This window comes from Zophobas morio, unplaced genomic scaffold (genome assembly GCF_036711695.1).
Source record: "Zophobas morio isolate AGI-343-1 ecotype UQ-CSIRO unplaced genomic scaffold, CSIRO_AGI_Zmor_V1 ptg000006l, whole genome shotgun sequence".
Classification (NCBI taxonomy): Eukaryota; Metazoa; Arthropoda; class Insecta; order Coleoptera; family Tenebrionidae; genus Zophobas; species Zophobas morio.
In genome coordinates this window covers 5410306-5432988 of record NW_026972111.1, presented here as the reverse complement: position 1 = coordinate 5432988, position 22683 = coordinate 5410306, and positions in this window count along the sequence as shown.

Below are 22683 nucleotides of genomic sequence, written 5' to 3'. Positions count from 1 at the left end.
GTGGGTAAATCTCAACAAAATGTTTATCAGCAGTACTAATTTACAAGACTAACTATACAAAGATCCAAATTCTCTCAACAATGATTGGACTCGACTGGAATACTTTCGACAGTGGTCCCTATTTAAATAATCTTGTGTGGTGCGCGAAGCCCGCTTCGAGGTTCTTCTGGAGCCCACCATCGAGACTTCAAGGGTGGGATTTTGTTTCTATAACGATAAAATATCGGGACCGATAACACGTGGTCGTCTTTTTCTTTCGCATATGAAATTTATATTTTCGTCCTTGTCATTTATCGCTTCGTTATCGCTTGGAATCATATCGGTAGAAACAAAATCCCACCCGAGGCAATCGGCACAGGTTTTTCTTTATGCGAACGCCGCATGAGCTGAGTCACCCGTCATCGCCGTACATACTGGAAAGCCCTCGACAAAACCCATAGGCGTCATACCGGGGCGGTGTATGGGTTTATTTCGTAACAGTATAAATCGTTTAGGACGTTTTTAGACAAAGGTATACCATGTAAATCTAGTAATTTCGTTAGCAACCAATTTCGTATATACAAAGAACACTACTGAAAAATAAAATTGACCTTATAAGGTTTGGGAATTCGACAAAAACTGTAACACTGTTGCCAATAATTTCACAGTTTGTATTTTCCATTCCAATACGTACAATTTAAATTACTGAAGTAAACAATTTTTTCCGTATTTATTTAAATTTGAATAAACAATAATTAAGTTTTTACTTTAATACTCCATAGCAACATTTTTGATTGTATTATACCAGGTGTCCGGAAAATTGCGGATTAACTCTTCAGTACCCCTTGTGTCTGGTTTTTGAAGTAGTTTGAAAGAACTTTGGAAGTCTCTCTGTTGTTTGGTTTTTGAAGTAGTTTTAAAGAATCTCGGGGACACCTTTTGTTTTATTTTTGAAGTAATTTGCAAGATTCTTAAGAAATCCTTTTGTTTTGAATTTGAAGAACTTTTGAAAAAATCTTTGGGACTCCTTGCATTTTGTTTTTGAAGTGGTTTTAAAGAATCTCGGGGATTCCTTGTGTTGTTTTTGAAGTAGTTTGAAAGAATCTCTGGGATCCCTTTTCTTGTATTTGAAGTAGTTTGAATGAATCTCGGGGACCTTTTTTGTTCCATTTTTGAAGCGGTTTTAAAGAATCTCAGGGATCCCTTGTCTTGTTTTTGAAAGAATTAGAAAGAAACTCGAGAACTTCTTTATCTGTTTTTGAAGTAGTCTGAAAGAATCTCGAAGAACCTTGTAGTTTGTTTTTGAAGTAGTTTCGAAGAATCTCAAGGACACCTTTTCTTTTGCTTTTGAAGTGGTTTGAAAGAAAATCAGTTTTTTTTTTGTTTTATTTTTGAAGTAGTTTGAAAAAATCTAATATTGTTCAGTTCTATCTCAGCAAGTGATAGCCCCGCCCACCCACCCTTTTTTTTCTTAGGGAATATATGATTTGCCAAAATTAGTCTTATCTTATCAAGTACTAGCGCCACCCACCCACCAATCTCAGGGATTCCTTGACTTGTTTTTGAAGTAGTTTGAAAGAATGTCAGACATCCTTTGTCTTGTTTTTGAAGTAATTTAAAAGAATCTCGTGGGCCCTTTTGTTTTGTTTTTGAAGAGGTTTGTAAGAATCTCAAGGTCCCCTTTTGTTTTGAATTTGAATTATTTTTAAAAGAATCTCGGTAGCCCCTTGTGTTTTGTTTTTGAAGTTGTTCGCAAGAATCTTGAGAACCCCTTTTGTTTTGAATCTGAAATAGTTTTGAAAGAATCTTGGGGTCGCTTGTGTTTTGTTTTTGAAGTAGTTTTGAAGAATCTCAGGTATCCCTTGTCTCGTTTTTGAAGTAATTAGAAAGAATCTCGGGAACTTCTTGTTCTGTTTTTGAAGTGGTTTTAAAGAATCTCGGGGACCCCTTTTGTTTTGTTTTTGAAGTGGTTTGAAAGAATCTCGGAGACCACTTTTGTTTTGTTTTTGAAGTGGTTTGGAAGAATATCAATAACGTCTTTTGTTTTGAATTTGAAGTAGCTTTCAAAGAATCTAAGGGGTCCCTATTTTGTCTGGTTTTTGAAGTAGTTTGAAAGAACTTTGGAAGTCTCTCTGTTGTTTGGTTTTTGAAGTAGTTTTAAAGAATCTCGGGGACACCTTTTGTTTTATTTTTGAAGTGATTTGCAAGATTCTTAAAAAATCCTTTTGTTTTGAATTTGAAGTACTTTTGAAAAAATCTTTGGGACTCCTTGTGTTTTGTTTTTGAAGTGGTTTTAAAGAATCTCGGGGATTCCTTGTCTTGTTTTTAAAGTAGTTTGAAAGAATCTCTGGGATCCCTTTTCTCGTATTTGAAGTAGTTTGAATGAATCTCGGGGATCTTTTTTGTTCCATTTTTGAAGCGGTTTTAAAGAATCTCAGGGATCCCTTGTCTTGTTTTTGAAGGAATTAGAAAGAAACTCGAGAACTTCTTTATCTGTTTTTGAAGTGGTTTGAAAGAATTTCGGAGAACCTTGTGGTTTATTTTTGAAGTAGTTTCGAAGAATCTCAAGGACCCCTTTTCTTTTGCTTTTGAAGTGGTTTAAAAGAAAATCAGTTTTTTTTTTGTTTTATTTTTGAAGTAGTTTAAAAAAATCTAATATTATTCAGTTCTATCTCAGCAAGTGATAGCCCCGCCCACCCACCCTTTTTTTCTTAGGGAATATATGATTTGCCAAAATTAGTCTTATCTTATCAAGTACTAGCCCCGCCCACCCACCCTCTCGTTTCTTAGAAGGTATGTCCTTTGCCACAGTCAGTCTTGTCTTAGCGAATACTAGCGCCACCCACCCACCAATCTCAGGGATTCCTTGACTTGTTTTTGAAGTAGTTTGAAAGAATGTCAGACATCTCTTGTCTTGTTTTTTGAAGTAATTTAAAAGAATCTCGTGGGCCCTTTTGTTTCGTTTTTGAAGAAGTTTGTAAGAATCTCAAGGTCCTCTTTTGTTTTGAATTTGAATTATTTTTAAAAGAATCTCGGGAGCCCCTTGTGTTTTGTTTTTGCAGTTGTTCGCAAGAATCTTGAGAACCCCTTTTGTTTTGAATTTGAAATAGTTTTGAAAGAATCTTGGGGTCGCTTGTGTTTTGTTTTTGAAGTAGTTTTGAAGAATCTCAGGTATCCCTTGTCTCGTTTTTGAAGTAATTAGAAAGAATCTCGGGAACTTCTTGTTCTGTTTTTGAAGTGGTTTGAAAGAATCTCGGGGATCCCTTTTGTTTTGTTTTTGAAGTGGTTGGCAAGAATCTCGGCGAACTCTTTTATTTTGCTTTTGAAGTGGTTTGAAAGAATCTCGGAGACCACTTTTGTTTTGTTTTTGAAGTGGTTTGGAAGAATATCAAGAACGTCTTTTCTTTTGAATTTGAAGTAGCTTTCAAAGAATCTAAGGAGCCCCTATTGTGTCTGGTTTTTGAAGTAGTTTGAAAGAACTTTGGAAGTCTCTCTGTTGTTTGGCTTTTGAAGTAGTTTTAAAGAATCTCGTGGACACCTTTTGTTTTATTTTTGAAGTGATTTGCAAGATTCTTAATAAATCCTTTTGTTTTGAATTTGAAGTACTTTTGAAAAAATCTTTGGCACTCTTTGTGTTTTGTTTTTGAAGTGGTTTTAAAGAATCTCGGGGATTCCTTGTCTTGTTTTTGAAGGAATTAGAAAGAAACTCGAGAACTTCTTTATCTGTTTTTGAAGTGATTTGAAAGAATCTCGGAGAACCTTGTGGTTTATTTTTGAAGTAGTTTCGAAGAATCTCAAGGACCCCTTTTCTTTTGCTTTCGAAGTGGTTGAAAGAAAATCAGTTTTTTTTTGTTTTATTTTTGAAGTAGTTTGAAAAAATCTAATATTGTTCAGTTCTATCACAGCAAGTGATAGCCCCGCCCACCCACCCTTTTTTTTCTTAGGGAATATATGATTTGCCAAAATTAGTCTTATCTTATCAAGTTCTAGCCCCGCCCACCCACCCTCTCATTTCTTAGAAGGTATGTCCTTTGCCACAGTCAGTCTTGTCTTAGCGAATACTAGCGCCACCCACCCACCAATCTCAGGGATTCCTTGACTTGTTTTTGAAGTAGTTTGAAAGAATGTCAGACATCCTTTGTCTTGTTTTTGAAGTAATTTAAAAGAACCCCGTGGGCCCTTTTGTTTTGTTTTTGAAGAGGTTTGTAAGAATCTCAAGGTCCCCTTTTGTTTTGAATTTGAATTATTTTTAAAAGAATCTCGGGAGCCACTTGTGTTTTGTTTTTGAAGTTGTTCGCAAGAATCTTGAGAACCCCTTTTGTTTTGAATCTGAAATAGTTTTGAAAGAATCTTGGGGTCGCTTGTGTTTTGTTTTTGAAGTAGTTTTGAAGAATCTCAGGTATCCCTTGTCTCGTTTTTGAAGTAATTAGAAAGAATCTCGGGAAGTTCTTGTTCTGTTTTTGAAGTGGTTTGAAAGAATCTCGGGGACTCCTTTTGTTTTGTTTTTGAAGTGGTTGGCAAGAATCTCGGCGAACTCTTTTATTTTGCTTTTGAAGTGGTTTGAAAGAATCTCGGAGACCACTTTTGTTTTGTTTTTGAAGTGGTTTGGAAGAATATCAAGAACGTCTTTTGTTTTGAATTTGAAGTAGCTTTCAAAGAATCTAAGGGGCCCCTATTGTGTCTGGTTTTTGAAGTAGTTTGAAAGAACTTTGGAAGTCTCTCTGTTGTTTGGTTTTTGAAGAATTTTTAAAGAATCTCGGGAACACCTTTTGTTTTATTTTTGAAGTGATTTGCAAGATTCTTAAGAAATCCTTTTGTTTTGAATTTGAAGTACTTTTGAAAAAATCTTTGGGACTTCTTGTGTTTTGTTTTTGAAGTGGTTTTAAAGAATCTCGGGGATTCCTTGTCTTGTTTTTGAAGTAGTTTGAAAGAATCTCTGGGATCCCTATTCTTGTATTTGAAGTAGTTTGAATGAATCTCGGGGACCTTTTTTGTTCCATTTTTGAAGCGGTTCTAAAGAATCTCAGGGATCCCTTGTCTTGTTTTTGAAGGAATTAGAAAGAAACTCGAGAACTTCTTTATCTGTTTTTGAAGTGGTTTGAAAGAATCTCGGAGAACCTTGTGGTTTATTTTTGAAGTAGTTTCGAAGAATCTCAAGGACCCCTTTCCTTTTGCTTTTGAAATGGCTTGAAAGAAAATCAGTTTTTTTTTTGTTTTATTTTTGAAGTAGTTTGAAAAAATCTAATATTGTTCAGTTCTATCTCAGCAAGTGATAGCCCCGCCCACCCACCCTTTTTTTTCTTAGGGAATATATGATTTGCCAAAATTAGTCTTATTTTATCAAGTACTACTACTTCCAAAAAATATTAGAAAATTATTTATGATGAAGATTACGAAAAAAACGTAGTTTTATTAAAGTAAAATTGGCAACACTGCACGCAGCTTAGCACTAGTACCTGCTAAAATAAAACCGATTTTGGCAAATGACATACTTTCCCAGAAAAGAGAGGGTGGGTGGGTGGGGTTAATACCTACTAAGATAAGGCTGATTTTGACAAAAGAGATACCCTCTAAGAAAAGATAGGGTGAGTGGGCGGACAACCATATATTTGTACATTCTAACTGAAATGGTAATTAAACATGGTCATGGGCGAGAGAATATTAACTAAAAGTTTTATTACTAGTTATTCTGATAATGAATTTTAAAATCATTGTAACTCCACCAAAATATGAGAAGGAATTTTTTACTATTTTCCTCAGACTCTCCAGTTGATTGTTAAAAGCGGAAGGGGGACACCCGGTATAATAATGATAAAATAAGAATTATATAACATTCAGAATATTTTCTTCGATTGTGGGATAATTAATAATTTTAGTCCTTTGTTTTGAGAAGACAAACTCATTCAAATCAAACTAATTTCTACGTGATATTCTTTCGATGTATAAACATAAATAAACACTTGAATTTCAGATTGCTGTTACCTAGTGCTGAAGGACATTTTTTCCGTTAGCTGTGTACTTTAAATATATTTTATATTGTCCGTACGGCGCAGGGGATGCCGATGGTTTTTACGTTATCACAAAACGAAAATGGTAACATTATACTCACGTCTTTTAATTATGATCAAATAAGAATAATAATATTAATCATATTCAAGAGATTTTATTCCATGGTAGCTTAATTCATAATTTTAGTCCTCTGTTTTGAGGAGATAAGTGATTCAAATTAAACAAATCTCTACGTGACATTATTTCGATGTATAAACAAAAACATACACAAACGAAGTTAACACTAGACATAAGCTTTAAACGTTACTGTCATTTTAAATTTCTGTCGGTGATATGTGGTTTCATCTTTGAGTTTTTCTGTTAAATTTACCTTCCATGAACGCCATTATTATTTTTTTGATGTCAGTGTCGAAAATGTTTGGTCTTGGCGAGTACCCTGGGCCCATAACCTGTTGAGGTTGGGGATTTTAGTGTTACTTCTTAAAAAGTGTCAGTAGATTTTCGCTTACCAGAAGAGGAAGTTTTCAAATTTTCGTCTTTAGTGACGAAAATTTTCTCTGCAGTTGGACGACTGAGCTACAAAAATTTTTTAATCAATAAATATTTAAACTTTAACACTAACAGAAAACATGTTCTCTCTTCTCATCATTAACTTTTCACGCTTGAGTTGGAGATTATCTTGTTTCATTTGCAGAACGTCAGTCTTACGCACTGATAGACCAAACCGTTTTGTCAATAAATCAGTTCACCCAACGTGAAAAAAAAATTCTTGGTTCACTTTTGTCTAAAAACATCCTGAACATAATATAGCTAAATAACTTCCTAATTTTTTTCTCGGTTCGTTATGCCATCACTTCCTAGAACCATAAACTGTTCGTAAACAACCCCGTCCAAACAAACCCCTTAAAATAAATCACAAATTAAATTCCACCACCCCCCGCCCCAGGCGTGCCTCCTCGCCGTAGCTAATTAAACTCTCATTACTCCCATTAGGGTGTTTCGATTCCGTTGCGGCTACGCCACGTTGAGTAACGTGCCAAGTTTTGCGGCTGGAACAAATAGGGGTTGTTTATCGGGAAATTTACGCACGTTTGACACCGGCAAGAATTAATTGTCTCGAAGACTCTCGCTGAATTTTACGTCTGTTTCTTTGAAGCGAAGGCGAAAATAGAACGGGCGGAGATAAAGCGATGCCGGAATAAATGAACTCTGTTCGCTTTATTGCAGTGTCTCTGTGTTGTCAAAAAGACGTAATTCGATGCGAATTTTTCCTTCTGTAGTCGGAAAATAAAACGGGATATTCGCAAATGCCAGCCGAAGTCGACTTATTACGGGAGGTTAAAGGAAAAAGGCGGATAACGGTTGATACGGGGATTTGAGGCTGGAAAGTAGGCGAAGTCATTAAAAATCTATAAAAGTTATTTACACGGAACCTTCTTCCTTTTGTATGTAGTATCATTTCTTTCCTGGACATTAAGGTTTATTAAGCGGGTTTTTAGAAACATGGTATCAATTTTTTCTAGGCTAGTCTTATAATTGTGTGAAAATTTTACGAATTATATCGCGTTTACCGAACAGATGGAATTGTAAATTTTATCACCAAAAATATTTACGAGAATGACATTTTATATGATGAAATGCAAAGATAATAAAATCTGGTATTTTCTTCGTCTTCAAGGAGATTTCCGTTTCACGCCATGAAACATGAAATTAAACATTTCCCAAAATCACTCTCTTGCTCTTGCAGTACTCCCTTAGCCATCGCTCCAGGAGCACGAAGATGTAAATTTACTGCCATTATACGTCATGTCCCATTTACCTAAAATTGATAAAAACTTAAAGACTGATGAATCTTACTAGATGAGACAAGTTTGCAACGCTCTACTCACAAGAAGCGACAAAGTCGTAAGTTAATCTAATTAACGCTTAGGAGTTTGATCAAGATTTTATAGACCTCTTTGTTCACACAATTACTAGGTAACGAAGAGTTCGTTCAAACTCCCTCGATCGCCTGCTCTATCAAATGTAGATCTACTTACGAACTTTCTAACAAAGCGCTTAATTAATTGACTTAGTTTTTGTCAAGTGTTAATATACGTTCGTCATCGATCAAGCATGCGCACAAAGCGTTTTGTGCAAGAGTTGTTTGTTGCTTCTGGAAAATAATTAATGCGTGATAAAAGCGAGAAAGCTTTAAAAATAGTTGGTGATTTTGTGGATTTGACAAAGAGAATCTTTGGTTTTTTACACCGGGATCGTATTTATAGCACGCTTTGCTCTTGTAAAAGTTTTTGTGTCCTCAGGTTATGGAGGATCTGAAGCGTAACGCTTCACCAAGCTTTAAGACTTTTAAGTGGAGTTTAGTGGCACTCAATGGAATCTACGTTGCTGTTGGTGGAAGTGAGATTGTCATAACAAATAGTAGATTTTCGTTCACAAAAAATGTTGTGTACTGGATTCCGTGAATGGGTTTAGTCATTTGTAAGATTTAATAATCCTCATTCTGGTACTTTGTTGAAAACAATAATCGCTTTGAATTCTAAATTTATTATATTCTTGCATCAAAATCAGCCTATTACGAAATTGTATATCAGTTGGGTATAGTGTAATACTTACTATAGTTTCGTTCAAGTTACAAGTTCGAATTTCCAATCATTCCAAATTCCAAACATTTTTTTTTTTTAATTATTCTTTCGAATTGCCGAAGAATAAAAATCTTCGTATTTGAAGTTCCAAAATTCCGTTTAAAATTACTTGCTCCCAAATTTTTAAATCTCAATTCTCAATTCGAAAATTCTCACCTTTCCGATGCAAGATTTTAAAGTTATTAATTTCGAGTTCATGAATTCACATCTCACAGTATTCGTGTTTGTGAATTCCTAATTTTCAATTCCCAATTCCCGAACTTGTATTGTCAGTTACAATACATCAGATACTTAATGCTAAATTTTTGTTGATCAGTTTGCAAATTTGGAAATTTTCGACTCTTAATTCTCAGTTTTCATATTGCAATTTCAAATTTCCAATAACTCCCAATTCCAACTTTTTTTAATTATTTCAACACCTCTCTCTCGAGCTCCTGAGCAATAAAATCTTCGTATTTGAAATTCCACAAATTTATTTAAAATTCATAGTTTCAGAATTTTTAAATCTCAGTTCCCAATTCCAAAATTCCCACTTTTCCGAGCAAGATTTTAAAGTTACTAATTTCGAGTTCATGAATTCACATCTCACAGTATTCGTGTTTGTGAATTCCTAATTTTCAATTCCCAATTCCCAAACTTGTATTGTCAGTTACAATATATCAGATACTTAATGCTAAATTTTCGTTGATCAGTTTGCAAATTTGGAAATTTTCGACTCTTAATTCTCAGTTTCCAAATTGCAATTTCAAATTTCCAATAACTCCCATTTCTAACTTTTTTTTATTATTTTAACACCACTCTCTCGAGCTCCTGAGCAATAAAATCTTCGTATTTGAAATTCCACAAATCTATTTAAGATTCATAGTTTCAGAATTTTAAAATCTCACTTCCCAATTCCAAAATTCTCACTTTTTCGATGCTAGATTTTAAAGTTAATAATTTCGAGTTCATAAATTCACAGCTCACAGTATTCGTGTTTCTGAATTCCTAATTTTCAATTCCCAATTACCAAACTTGTATTGTCAGTTACAAAATATCAGATACTTAATGCTAAATTTTAGTTGATCAGTTTGCAAATTTGGAAATTTTCGACACTTAATTCTCAGTTTTCAAACTGCAATTTCAAATTTCCAATAACTCCCAATTCCAACTTTTTTTAATCATTTTAACACCACTCTCTCGAGCTCCTGAGCAATAAAATCTTCGTATCTTGAATTTAAAATTCATAGTTTCAGAATTTTTAAATCTCAGTTCTCAATTTCAAAATTCTCACTTTTTCGATGCAAGATTTTAAAGTTATTAATTTCGAGTTCATGAATTCACATCTCACAGTATTCGTGTTTCTGAATTCCTAAATTTCAATTCCCAATTCCCAAACTTGTATTGTCAGTTACAATACATCAGATACTTAATGCTAAGTTTTCGTTGATCAGTTTACAAATTTGGAAATTTTCGACTCTTAATTCTCAGTTTTCAAATTGCAATTTCAAATTTCCATTAACTCCCAATTCCAACTTTTTTCAAATTATTTTAACACCACTCTCTCGAGCTCCTGAGCAATAAAATCTTCGTATCTTGAATTTAAAATTCATAGTTTCAGAATTTTTAAATCTCAGTTCTCAATTCCAAAATTCTCACTTTTTCGATGCAAGATTTTAAAGTTATTAATTTCGAGTTCATGAATTCACATCTCACAGTATTCGTGTTTCCGAATTCCTAAATTTCAATTCCCAATTCCCAAACTTGTATTGTCAGTTACAATACATCAGATACTTAATGCTAAGTTTTCGTTGATCAGTTTGCAAATTTGGAAATTTTCGACTCTTAATTCTCAGTTTTCAAATTGCAATTTCAAATTTCCATTAACTCCCAATTCCAACTTTTTTCAAATTATTTTAACACCACTCTCTCGAGCTCCTGAGCAATAAAATCTTCGTATTTGAAATTCCACAAGTCTATTTAAAATTCATAGTTTCAGAATTTTTAAATCTCAGTTCCCAATTCCAAAATTCTCACTTTTCCGATGCAAGATTTTAAAGTTATTAATTTCGAGTGCATGAATTCACATCTCACAGTATTCGAGCTTCTGAATTCCTAATTTTCAATTCCCCATTCCCAAACTTGTATTGTAAGTTACAATATATCAGATACTTGATGCTAAATTTTCGTTGATCAGTTTGCAAATTTGGAAATTTTCGACTCTTAATTCTCAGTTTTCAAATTGCAATTTCAAAGTTCCAATAACTGCCAATTCCAACTTTTTTTTAATTATTTTAATACCTCTCTCTCGAGTTCCTAAGCAATAAAATCTTCGTATTTGAAATTCCACAAATTTATTTAAAATTCATAGTTTCAGAATTTTTAAATCTCAGTTCCCAATTCCAAAATTCCCACTTTTTCGATGCAAGATTTTAAAGTTATTAATTTCGAGTTCATGAATTCACATCTCACAGTATTCGTGTTTCTGAATTCCTAATTTTCAATTCCCAATTCCCAAACTTGTATTGTCAGTTACAATATATATATATATACTTAATGCTAAATTTTCGACTCTTAATTCTGAGTTTTCAAACTGCAATTTCAAATTTGCAATAACTCCCAATTAAAACTTTTTTTAATTATTTTAACACCACTCTCTCGAGCTCCTGAGCAATAAAATCTTCCTATTTGAAATTCCACGAATCTATTTAAAATTCACAGTTTCAGAATTTTTAAATCTCAGTTCCCAATTCCAAAAACCTCACTTTTCCGATGCAAGATTTTAAAGTTATTAATTTCGAGTTCATGAATTCACAGCTCACAGTATTCGTGTTTCTGAATTCCTAATTTTCAATTCCCGATTCCCAAACTTGTATTGTCAGTTACAATATATCATATACTTAATGCTAAATTTTCGTTGATCAGTTTGCAAATTTGGAAATTTTCGACTCTTAATTCTCAGTTTTCAAATTGGAACTTCAAATTTCCAATAACTCCCTATTCCAACTTTTTTAATTATTTTAATACCTCTCTCTCGATTTCCTAAGCAATAAAATCTTCGTATTTGAAATTCCACAAATTTATTTAAAATTCATAGTTTCAGAATTTTTAAATCTCAGTTCCCAATTCCAAAATTCCCACTTTTTCGATGCAAGATTTTAAAGTTATTAATTTCGAGTGCATGAATTCACATCTCACAGTATTCGAGTTTCTGAATTCCTAATTTTCAATTCCCAATTCCCAAAGTCCTTTGGTCGGTTATAAATTATAAGATTCTAAATGCTAAATTATCGTTGACTTTTTCGCAAATTTCGAAATTTCCGATTCTTAATTTTCAGTTTTTAAATTCCAGTTGTTGAATTACAAATAGTAACTTTTAATTTCCAATTTCAATTTCTCCAAATCCAGGTTCACAATTCCGAATTCCCTAGTTTCACAGATCACTCTTTTCAGTACCAGAATTTTTAAATTCCAAATTAGAAACTCTCAAATTCTCAATTCGTAATTCTTAAGTTTTTTAGATTCTCAGTCTCCTATTCTCGATTTCCGAATTCCGTTATTCTTGTTCTCAATTATTTGATTGCCGAATTCTCAAATCCCAGTTGCCAAATCCAGAATACGAGTTCTTAATGCCGTGTCAAATTTCCAACTCCAAATTGTTAAATTTCTAGTTTTTTTTTCTCATATATACATTTTTCATTGTGAGTTCCCAATTTGCGCTTCTCGTATTTTAAATCCGGCTTCGCTTTCAAACTCCCAAATTATCAATACATAGTTTTTAAGTTGGAAGTTCGAGTTTTCAATAATTCCAAATTCCAACATTTTTTTAATTCTATTGAAATTCCAAAATTCTGTTTAAAATTCCTAGTTCCCGAATTTTTGAATCGCAATTCTTAATTCCAAATGCAACATTTTTAAATGGTTAATTTTGAAATCCAGAGTTCGTAACTTACAATTTTCAATTCCCAATTCATAAATTACTGTTGTCAGTTATAATTTTTCAGACCAAATTCTAAATTTTCGTAGATCAGTTTGTAAATTTGGAAATTTCCAACTGTTAATTCTTAATTTTCAAATTCTAGTTGTTGAATTATAAATAGTAATTATTAATTTTCAATTTCAAGTTTTCCGAATCCAGGTTCTCAGTTCCATTTCCCAAAATTCACACACCTCTCTTTTCAGTTCCAGAATTTTCAAATTCCAAATTAGAAATTCTCAAATTCTGAACGCGTAGCACTTAATTTTCCAGATTTCCAATTTCCTATTCTCATTTCCCAAATTCCGATGTTCTTGTTGTCAATCTCAGTTATTTAATTTATAATTTCTCAATCCTTTCAAATTCTAAATACGCGTTCCTGATTCCATTTAAAATTTCCTGATCAATAAAAATCTTCGTATTTGAAATTCCACAATTCCACTTCAAAGTTTAAGAATTTTTAAATCTCAATTCTCAATTCTAAAACTCCCAGCTTTTCCAATGTAAGATTTTTAAGTTCTTAATTTAGAATTCATGAATTCGCAGCTCACAGTGTGCGGGTTCCTGAATTTCTAATTTTCAATTCTCAATTCCCAAACTCTTTTAGTCAATTATAAATTACCAGATTCTAAATGCAAAATGTTCATTAATTTTCTGTTTTAAAATTCCAGTTGTTGAATTAGAAATAGTAATGTTTTATTTCCAATTTCAAATACCCCGAATCCAGGTTCTCAATTAGAAATTCCTGAATTTTACAAATCTCTCTTTTCAGTACGAGAATTTTTAAATTCCAAATTAGAAATTCCGTTATTCTTGTTCTCAATTATTTAATTTCCGAATTCTCAAATTTCCGGTCCCAAATTCAGAATACGAGTTCGTCATGCCATTTAAAATTTCCAACTCCAAATTTTTAAATTCCCAGTTTTTTGGTCTCATATATGTATACATTTCTCATTGTGAGTTCTCAATTTGCGCTTTTCGTATTTTAAATCCAGCTTCACTTTCAAATTCCCAAATTATTATCAATACATAGTTTTCAAGTTGGAAGTTCGAGTTTTCAACAATTCCAAATTCCAAAATTTTTTTAATTGTATTGAAATTCCAAAATTTTGTTTAAAATTCCTAGTTCCCGAATTTTTGAATTGCAGTTCTGAATTCCGAAAATTTCAGTCTCCATATGCAACATTTTTAAATTGTTAATTTTGAATTCCAGAGTTCGCAACCTACAATTTTCAATTCCCAATTCCTAAATACCAGTTGTCGGTTATAATTTTTCATATTCTAAATGCTAAATTTTCGTTGATCAGTTTGCAAATTTGGAAATTTCCAACTCTTAATTCTCAGTTTTCAAATTCTGGTTGCTGATTAACAAATAGTACCTACTTAGTTACTGATTTCCAATTTCAGCTTCCCCTAATCCAGGTTCTCAGTTACCAATTCCCGAAATTCACATATCTCTCTTTTCAATTCGAGAATTTTCAAATTCCAAATTAGGAATTCTCTGAATCTGAACTAGTAACTTTTAGTGTTCCAGATTCTCAATTTCCTGTTCGCATTTCCCAAATTCCGAAATTCTTGTTGTCAATTTCAATTATTTAATTTATAATTTCCGAATTCTGAAATCTCCGTTCCCAAATTCTAAAGACAATTTTCTAATTCCATTTAAAATTTCCGACTCAGAGTTCTTAAATTCTTAGTTTTTTGTTCATATATATTCAATTCAAATTGTGAGTTTTCAAATTGCACTTCTCGTATTTTAAATCTATCTTCACTTTCAAACTCCCAAATTATCATTCCAGAGTTTTAAATTGCAATTTCGCACTTCCTATAACTCCCAATTCGAACTTTTTTTTTGTTTTAACACCACTCTGTCGCCCTCCTGAGCAATAAAAATCTTTGTTTTTGAAATTTCACAATTCTGTTGCAAATTCTTAGTTTCAGAATTTTTAACTCTCAATTCTCAATTCCAAAACTCCCAGATTTCCCAATGTAAGTTCTTAATTTCGAATTCATGAATTCGCAGGTCATTGTTCGTTTTTCCGAATTCCTAATTTTCAATTCTCAATTCCCAGACTCCTTTAGTCAATTATAAATCAGATTCTAAATACTAAATTTTCAATGATTTTTCTTTTATTTTGAAATTTCCGATTCTCAATTGTCAAGTTTCAAATTCTAGTTGAATTTCAATTAGGAATTCCTGAATTTCGCAGATCTCTGTTCGGTACGAGAATTTTTAAATTCCAAATTAGAAATTCTCAAATTCCCAATTCGTAATTTTTAAGTTTTTATATTTTCAATCTTCTATTCTCGTTCTCAATTATTTAATGTCTAGTTTCCGAATTCTCAGATCTCGGTTCACAAATTCAAAATACGACATCTTAATGGCAATCATATATCCTTTTTCCATTGTGAATTTTCAATTTGTCCTTCTCTTATCAGTACAGAGTTTTCAAATGGCTAGTTTGGATTTCCCATAATACCAAATTCCAACATTTTGATTGTTTTGAAATTCTAAAATTCTGTTTAAAATTTCTAGTTCCCAACATCTTGAATCACAATTCTCAATTCCGAAATGTTCAGTCTGCAAATTCTCACTTTTCGAATGCAACATTTTTAAATTCTTAATTTTGAATTCCAGAATTCGCAACTTATAATTTTCAATTCCCAGTTCCGAACACTTCCATTCTCGGTTATGTTTTATCGAGTTCTAATTTCAAAATTTCAATGCTTAGTTTGCAAATTTTGAAATAATTACAAAGATTTATTTTTAATCCAATTTCAAGCTCCCGAATCAAGGTCCTCAGTTACCATTTCCCGAATTTCGCACATCTCTCTTCTCAATACCAGAATTTTCAAATTCCAAATTAGAAATTCTCAAATCGTAACTCTTAATTTTCCAGATTCTCAATTTCCTATTCTTGTTTCCCAAATTCCGATATTCTTGTCTTCAATTATTTAACTTATAGTTTCCGAATTCTGAAATCTCCGTTCCCGAATTCTAAATACGAGTTCCTAATGCTATTTAAAATTTCCAACTCAAAATTCTTAAATTCCTAGATTTTTGTTCTCATATATCCAATTGTCATTGTAAATTCTCAATTTGCGTTTCTCGTATTTAAAATCCGGTTGTATTTTCAAACTCCCAAAATATCAATCTAGAATTTTCAAGCCGTAATAAAAATCTTCGCATTTAAAATTCCACAATTATATCAGTTATAAATTATCAGATTCTAAACCGTAAATTTTCATGATCAGTTACAAATTTCGTAATTCCCGATTATTAATTCTCAGCTTCCAAATTCTAGTTGTTGAATTACGAATAGTATTTTTAACTTCCCATTTCAAGTTCCCCTAATCCAGGTTATGAGTTATCTGTTCCCAAATTTCATAGATCTCTCTTTTCAATTTTTAATTTCTTGTAATCATTTATCAAATTTCGATATTTTTCTGCTCACTTATTTAATTAATCTCTATTCCCAAATTTTGAACATGAGTTCCTAACGCCATTTAAAATTTCTATTTCCAAATTCTTAAAATCCCACTTTCTTGTTGTCAGATATCTAATTCCCATTGTGAATTCTCAATTTGCGATTCTCGTATTTTAAATCTGGGTTCACTTTCAAACTCCCAAATTATCAGTCCAATTCCAACAAATCTGTTTAAAATTCCCAATTCCAGAATCTTTAAATCTCAATTCCCAATTCCGAAATTCCCGGGTCCGAAACTTTCGCTTTTGCAATATACGATTTTTGAGGACTTAATTTCGCATTCATGAATTCGCAGCTCACAGAGTTTGTGTTTCTGAATTCCTAATTTTCAATAGCCAACTCCTTTTGTCAGTTATAAATTATCAGATTCTAAATACAAAATTTTCATTGATCAATTTGCAAATTTCGAAATTTCGATTCCTAATCCTCAGTTTTCAAATTATAATTGTTGAATTACGAATAGTAATTTTTAACTTTCAATTTGAAGTTCCTCTAATCCAGGTTCTGAGTTACCAGTTCCCAAATTTCACAGATCTATCTTCTCAATTACAGAATTTTCAAATTCCAAATTAGAAATTCTCATATTCCTAACTCGTAGCTCTTAAGTTTTCAAATTCTCAATTTCTTGTTCTCGTTTCCCAAATTTCGATGTACTCCTTCTCAATTCTTTAATTTATAGTTTCCGAATTCTCAAATCTGTTCCCAAATTCTCAATACGAGTTCCTAATGCCATTTAAAATTTCTAATTCCAAGTTCTTAAAATCCTAGTCCCTTGTTGTCCGATATCTAATTCCTATTGTGAATTCTCAGTTTGCGTTTCTCGTATTTTAAATCCGGTTTCACTTTCAAACTCCCAAGTTATGAATCCAGAGTTTTCAAATTACAGGATTAAATTTCCAATAATTCCAAATTCCAACTTTTTTATTGTTTTAATGCGACTCTTTCGACCTCCTGACGAATAAAAATCTTCACATTTAAAATTCCATAATTCTGTTAAAAATTTCTAAATTATTAATATTCCTGAGTTTTTTATTCTCAATTTTCTAATGTAAGATTTTTGAAGTTTTAATTTCGAACTTCTGAATTCGCAGCTCACAATGTTCGTATTCCTAAATTCCTAGTTTTTAATTCCTAATTTCCAAACTTCTATTATCGGTTATAAATTATCAAATTCTAATTGCTAAATTTTCATTGATCAGGTTGCAAATTTCGTAATTTCCGTTCTTAATTCTCAATTACCAATTCCCGAATTTCAGAGATTTCTTTTTTCAGTACCAGAATTGTTAAATTTCAACTTAAAAAAATAAAAATTAGCAAATTCTCAACGTAATTTTACAGATTCTCAGTTTCCCATGCTCGTTTCCCGAATCCCAATCTTCCATTTTTCAATTATGAATTTCTGGTTTCCGAATTCTCGAATCTAAATTCCCAAATTCTAAACACTAATTTCTAATGCCAAAATTTTTATATTTCCGATTCCAAATTCAGAAATTCTTAGTTTCTTATTCTTAGATGACGATTCCCGTATTTTAAATTCTGGCTTCTCTCTCAAATTCCGGAGTTATCAATCCAAATGAATTTTCAAGTTGCAAATTCGAACTTCCAATCATTCTAAATTCCAAACTTTTATTTAAGACTTCTATTTTTTTCCCAATAATTTTGCGTTCTTAAACTCCTAATTTTCAAATCCCAAAACTATTTTTAGTTGCAAATTATAACAATTTTGATTTTATTTCCAAAAATCCGCAAAATGGATTCGTAAATCAAATTTCAAATTATTTTATAAAATTTAAATAACATTCATTCGGCGAAATTGTAAGATGACGTCATTAATTTTTAGAGGGGACGTACACTGATAAATTTTTGTTAACAATTAACCGTGTTTCCGATAGACTTAAAAGTTTTTTTTTTAACTTTCAAGATTTCAAAACATTCGATTTTACGGTTTCAAAGTTAAATTACAATATGTTATTATATGTTACAATAAATGTTGTTTTCTTTCTACACAAATCTGGATGTTTAGGGTAAAAACTCAGCAAAGATTCTGGATGTAGAAAATCGGAAAACTGATCAATTTAAAAATAAAAACTCGAAGAGATTGAAAAATGTCTGCAATTTTTAATAGAGCACCATGAAAAAATTTGCTTAAAATATCGCTCATCGTTACACCGTAACACAAAACACCAAAAGAATATAACAAAAATCTCTTCATTTTCCACCCAACACTCAAATAAACATCTCATTAACAACTTGTTATTAAGAAACCAGCGAAACCTGGAATTATACACAGAACAATTTGTAAACTTCCCCGAAATTATTCATCCGGCAAAAAAAATCATTTTACATGTTCTGCCGCTAACTTTTCCCTGCCGTCACAATATATCTCGTTTGTTTCAGCACCGAAACTTTATTTAGGCGGAAAATCGCTAAGAAGTTCGGTGTATGCGAGAAGCAACCCACAATAACAACTTCTTTTACCTTGTTGGATTTTATTCCAATCTGCGTTCCAACGACTGAAGATTTACTCTCGCAATGAGTTTCATTTTTACATTTTCCCCGCGTGGGAAAGAAAGTTAAGTTTGATAAAGTGACTTACTGGGGTTTCTTGGAGTTGCTATTTGTTGTGCGGATGATTTATTTATTGTCGTACGACAATGACGCCCGAAGAACCGTAATTATTGGATTTGTTTAAAATTTACAAAGCATCAATCATTACGTAACATTAACTTGACATTAACGATGGCTCTATTCTTCCACATAATAAATGGTACTCCGAAGAATGTCGTTGGTTTTGTACGAAACCTACTAGGTTTAAATGTTGCGTAAATTTATGAGCACTTTGGTCGTCTAAAATTACATGAATTTATAATATAAACGGCGATTTCAGCAAGAATTTCTACCTTATTTTTGTTTTTATTGTCATTTTTATTATGGGAGTTGTGCAAAGGAAAACTCATTTGTTTACTTAAGATTTTATGTTGTGATAAAGTTGCTTTCGATCACTGCTTCGAGATTGCAGTGTTAACATTTTGAAAATGGCTTTCTTACATAGCTGCAGGGACATTGATTAAAGTCTTTTCTGCTACAAAGCTTTATGTTCTATTTTTAAAAATAGTAGGAAATATAAAAATGCAAATAACCAGCATTTTACCGTGAACGTTTGAAGCAGTTGTACTCCGAATTGTTTTACACAGGCTAAAAAATTACCCATTAGAAGCTTTATTTATAGCAAAAAAGGGTCAAAGTAAAATTGCCTCAGTATGATGGGAAAAAAATTGTTCAAGGTTATTTCGACAGAACATTCCTCGCCCTTGAAGTGCAACCCAATAAATCACGCCTCTTCAAAAATTTATACATTTTTTTGGGATTTTTGCTTTCTGATAATTTTTATAAGTAAATTAAAAACCAGTGGGATAAATAATATTCCCGCCGCTTCTTTGACTTAAATTTTTCGATCCTTTAATTTTTCTTTATTTTTGTGTCTTCAGTTTTCCGATTTGAAATTTTTCGAGTGTTCAAGTTATAGATTTTGCAACTTTTCAATTTGAGTTTCTCGAATTTTCAATTTTTCGTTTCGGTTTTTTATTTTCTTTATTTTTTCAATTTTTGATTTAAAATTTCTCGACTTTTCAATTTTTGCTTTTCCAATTTTCCAAATTCTGGATTTTTAACAATTTCTCGATTTGCAATTTCACGAGTTTACAATTTTTAATCTTTCAATTTTTAGATTATTCGGTTTTTCAATTCTTCAATTTTCATCTCGGAATTTTATTTTATTTATTTTTTCAATTTTTCGCTTTTTTGATTTTTAGATTGTTCGATTTTTCGTTTTTTCGTTGTTAGATTGTCCAGTTTCTCGATTTTTCAATTTTTCGTTTCTTCAATTCATGATTTGCAATTTTTTAAATTTTTCAATTTTTACATTTTTCAATTTTCGATTTGCAGTTTTTCATTTCGGTTTTTGTTCTTTATTTTTTTAATTTTTCGTTGTTTCAATATTCTAATTTTCTAATTTTTCTTTATTCGATGTGAAATTTTTCAATTTTCCACTTCTTCAATTTTAGATTTTTCAGTTTCTCTACTTCGCAGATTTTCATTTCTCAATTTATCAGATATTCGATTTTACAATTTTTAAATTTTGTAATCTTGCCATTTGTTAATTTTATGAATTTTCAACTTTTAACCTTTCAATTGCTAGATTTTTCAATTTTTCACTTCTTCAATTTTTCAATTTGTAATTTTTCGCTTCGTTTTCTTATTGTCTTTATTCTTAAATTTCTGGTTTTTCGGTGTTCTAATTTTCTACATTTTCTTTTTTTCGATTTAAAATTTTTCAATTTTTGGATTTTTAAACTTTTACATTTGCAGCTTTGCGGTTTTCAATTTTTCGATATTCAACTTTAAGATTTTTTAATTTTTCGTTTTTTTCAATTTCAAATTTTACAGTTTTCAGACTTTTTAATTCTTCGTTTCTTCAATTTTTTGATCTTTCAATTTTTAGATTTTTAAATTTGTATTTTTACGTTTCGTCTTTTTATTTTATTTGTTTTTTCAATTTTTCGTTTTTTCAGTGTCTAATTTTTTCGTTTTCCTTTTCTTCTATGTATATGAGATTTTTCAATTTTTCGATATTTCAAATTTTGGATTATTAATTTTTTACTACTTCAATTTTAGATTTTCCAGTTTCTCGATTTTTCAATTTCCCGTTTCTTCAATTTTTGGTTTGCAATTGTTGCAATTTTTCAATTTCTACTTTTTTCAATTATTCGATTTTCAGATTTTCGTTTCAGTTTTTGATTTCTTTATTTCTTAAATTTTTCGTTATTTCAATGTTCTAATTTTCTAATTTTTCTTTTTTCGATGTGGAATTTTTCAATTTATCATTTCTTCAATTTTAGATTTTTCAGTTTCACTACTTCTCAAATGTTCTTTTCTTCAATTTTACGATATTCTTACATCTCGAGTTTTCATTTTTCAATTTATCAGATTTCCGATTTTCCCACTTTTGGGTCTTTCAATTTTTCGATTTTGCAATTTTTCCATTTGTTAATTTTGTGAGTTTTTCAATTTTTAATCTTTCAATTGCTAGATTTTTCAATTTTTCACTTGTTCAATTTTTCGATTTGTAATTTTTCGTTTCGGTTTCTTATTCTCTTTATTTTTTCAATTTTTCGGTTTCTCAGTGTTCTGATTTTTTACATTTTCTTTTTTTCGATGTAAAATTTTTAATTTTTTTGGATTTTTCAACTTTTCCATTAGCAGTTTTTTTGGTTTTCAATTTTTCGATTTTCAACTTTCAGATTTTTTTAATTTTTCGTTTTTTCAATTTCAGATTTTACAGTTTTTCTATTTTTTTAATTCTTCGTATCTTCCATTTTTGGTTTGCAATTTTTGCTTCTTCCACTTTTCATATTTCAATTTTTCATTTCTTCGAATTTTCAAATGGCACTTTTGAAATTTGATGAGTTTTTCAATTTTTACTCTTTCAATTGCTAGATTTTTCAATTTTTCACTTGTTCAATTTTTCGATTTGTAATTTTTCGTTTCGGTTTTTATTTTCTTTTTTCAATTATTTGGTTTTTCAATGTTTTGATTTTCTAATTCTTCTTTTTTCGATGTCAAATTTCTCAATTTTTGATTTGCAGTTTTTCGGTTTTAAATTATTCTATTTTTCAAATTTTACATTTTTTGATTTGCAGTTTTTTCATTGTTAGATTTTAGTTTCTTTAGTTTTATAACTGGCAGTTTTTCGTTTCAGCTTTTATTTTCTTTATTTTTTCGGTTTCCAGTGTTTTGATTTTCTACTCTTTTTTCGATGTAAAATTTTTATTTTTTTTGGATTTTTCAACTTTTCCATTAGCAGTTTTTTGGTTTTCCATTTCTCGATTTTTCAACTTTCAGATTTTTTAATTTTTCGTTTTCTCAATTTCAGATTTTACAGTTTTTCGACTTTTTAATTCTTCGTTCTTCAATTTTTGGTTTGCAACTTTGCAATCTTTCGATTTTTAGATTTTTCAAATGGCAGTTTTTCGTTTCGGTTTTTATTTTCTTTTCTTTTTCAATTACTTATTCGGTTTTTGAATGTTTTGATTTTCTAATTTTTCTTTTTTCGATATCAAATTTTTTTATTGTTTGATTTTCCAGTTTCCCGATTTTTCAATTTTTCGTTTCTTCAATTTTGATTTGGAATTTTTGCAATCTTTCAATTTCCAGATTTTTCAATTTGCAGTTTTTCGTTTCGGTTTTTTATTTTATTTATTTTTCCAATTTTTCGGTTTTTCAACGTTATGATTTTATAATTTTTCTTTTTTCGATGTGAAATTTTTCAATATTCAGGTTTTTCAATTTTTTTGCAGTTTTTGGGTTTCAAATTTTTCGATTTTTCAACTTCTAAATTATTCGATATTTCATTTTTTCGTTGTTAGATTTTCCAGTTTCTCGATTTTTCAGTTTTTTGTTTCTTCAATTTTTGATTTGCAATTTTTGCAATTTTTCAAATTTTACATTTTTCAATTTTTCGATTTGCAGTTTTTCTAATTTTTCTTTCTTCGATGTAAAATTTTCCAATTATTGATTACATCAATTTTAGATTTTTCAGTTTTGTCAT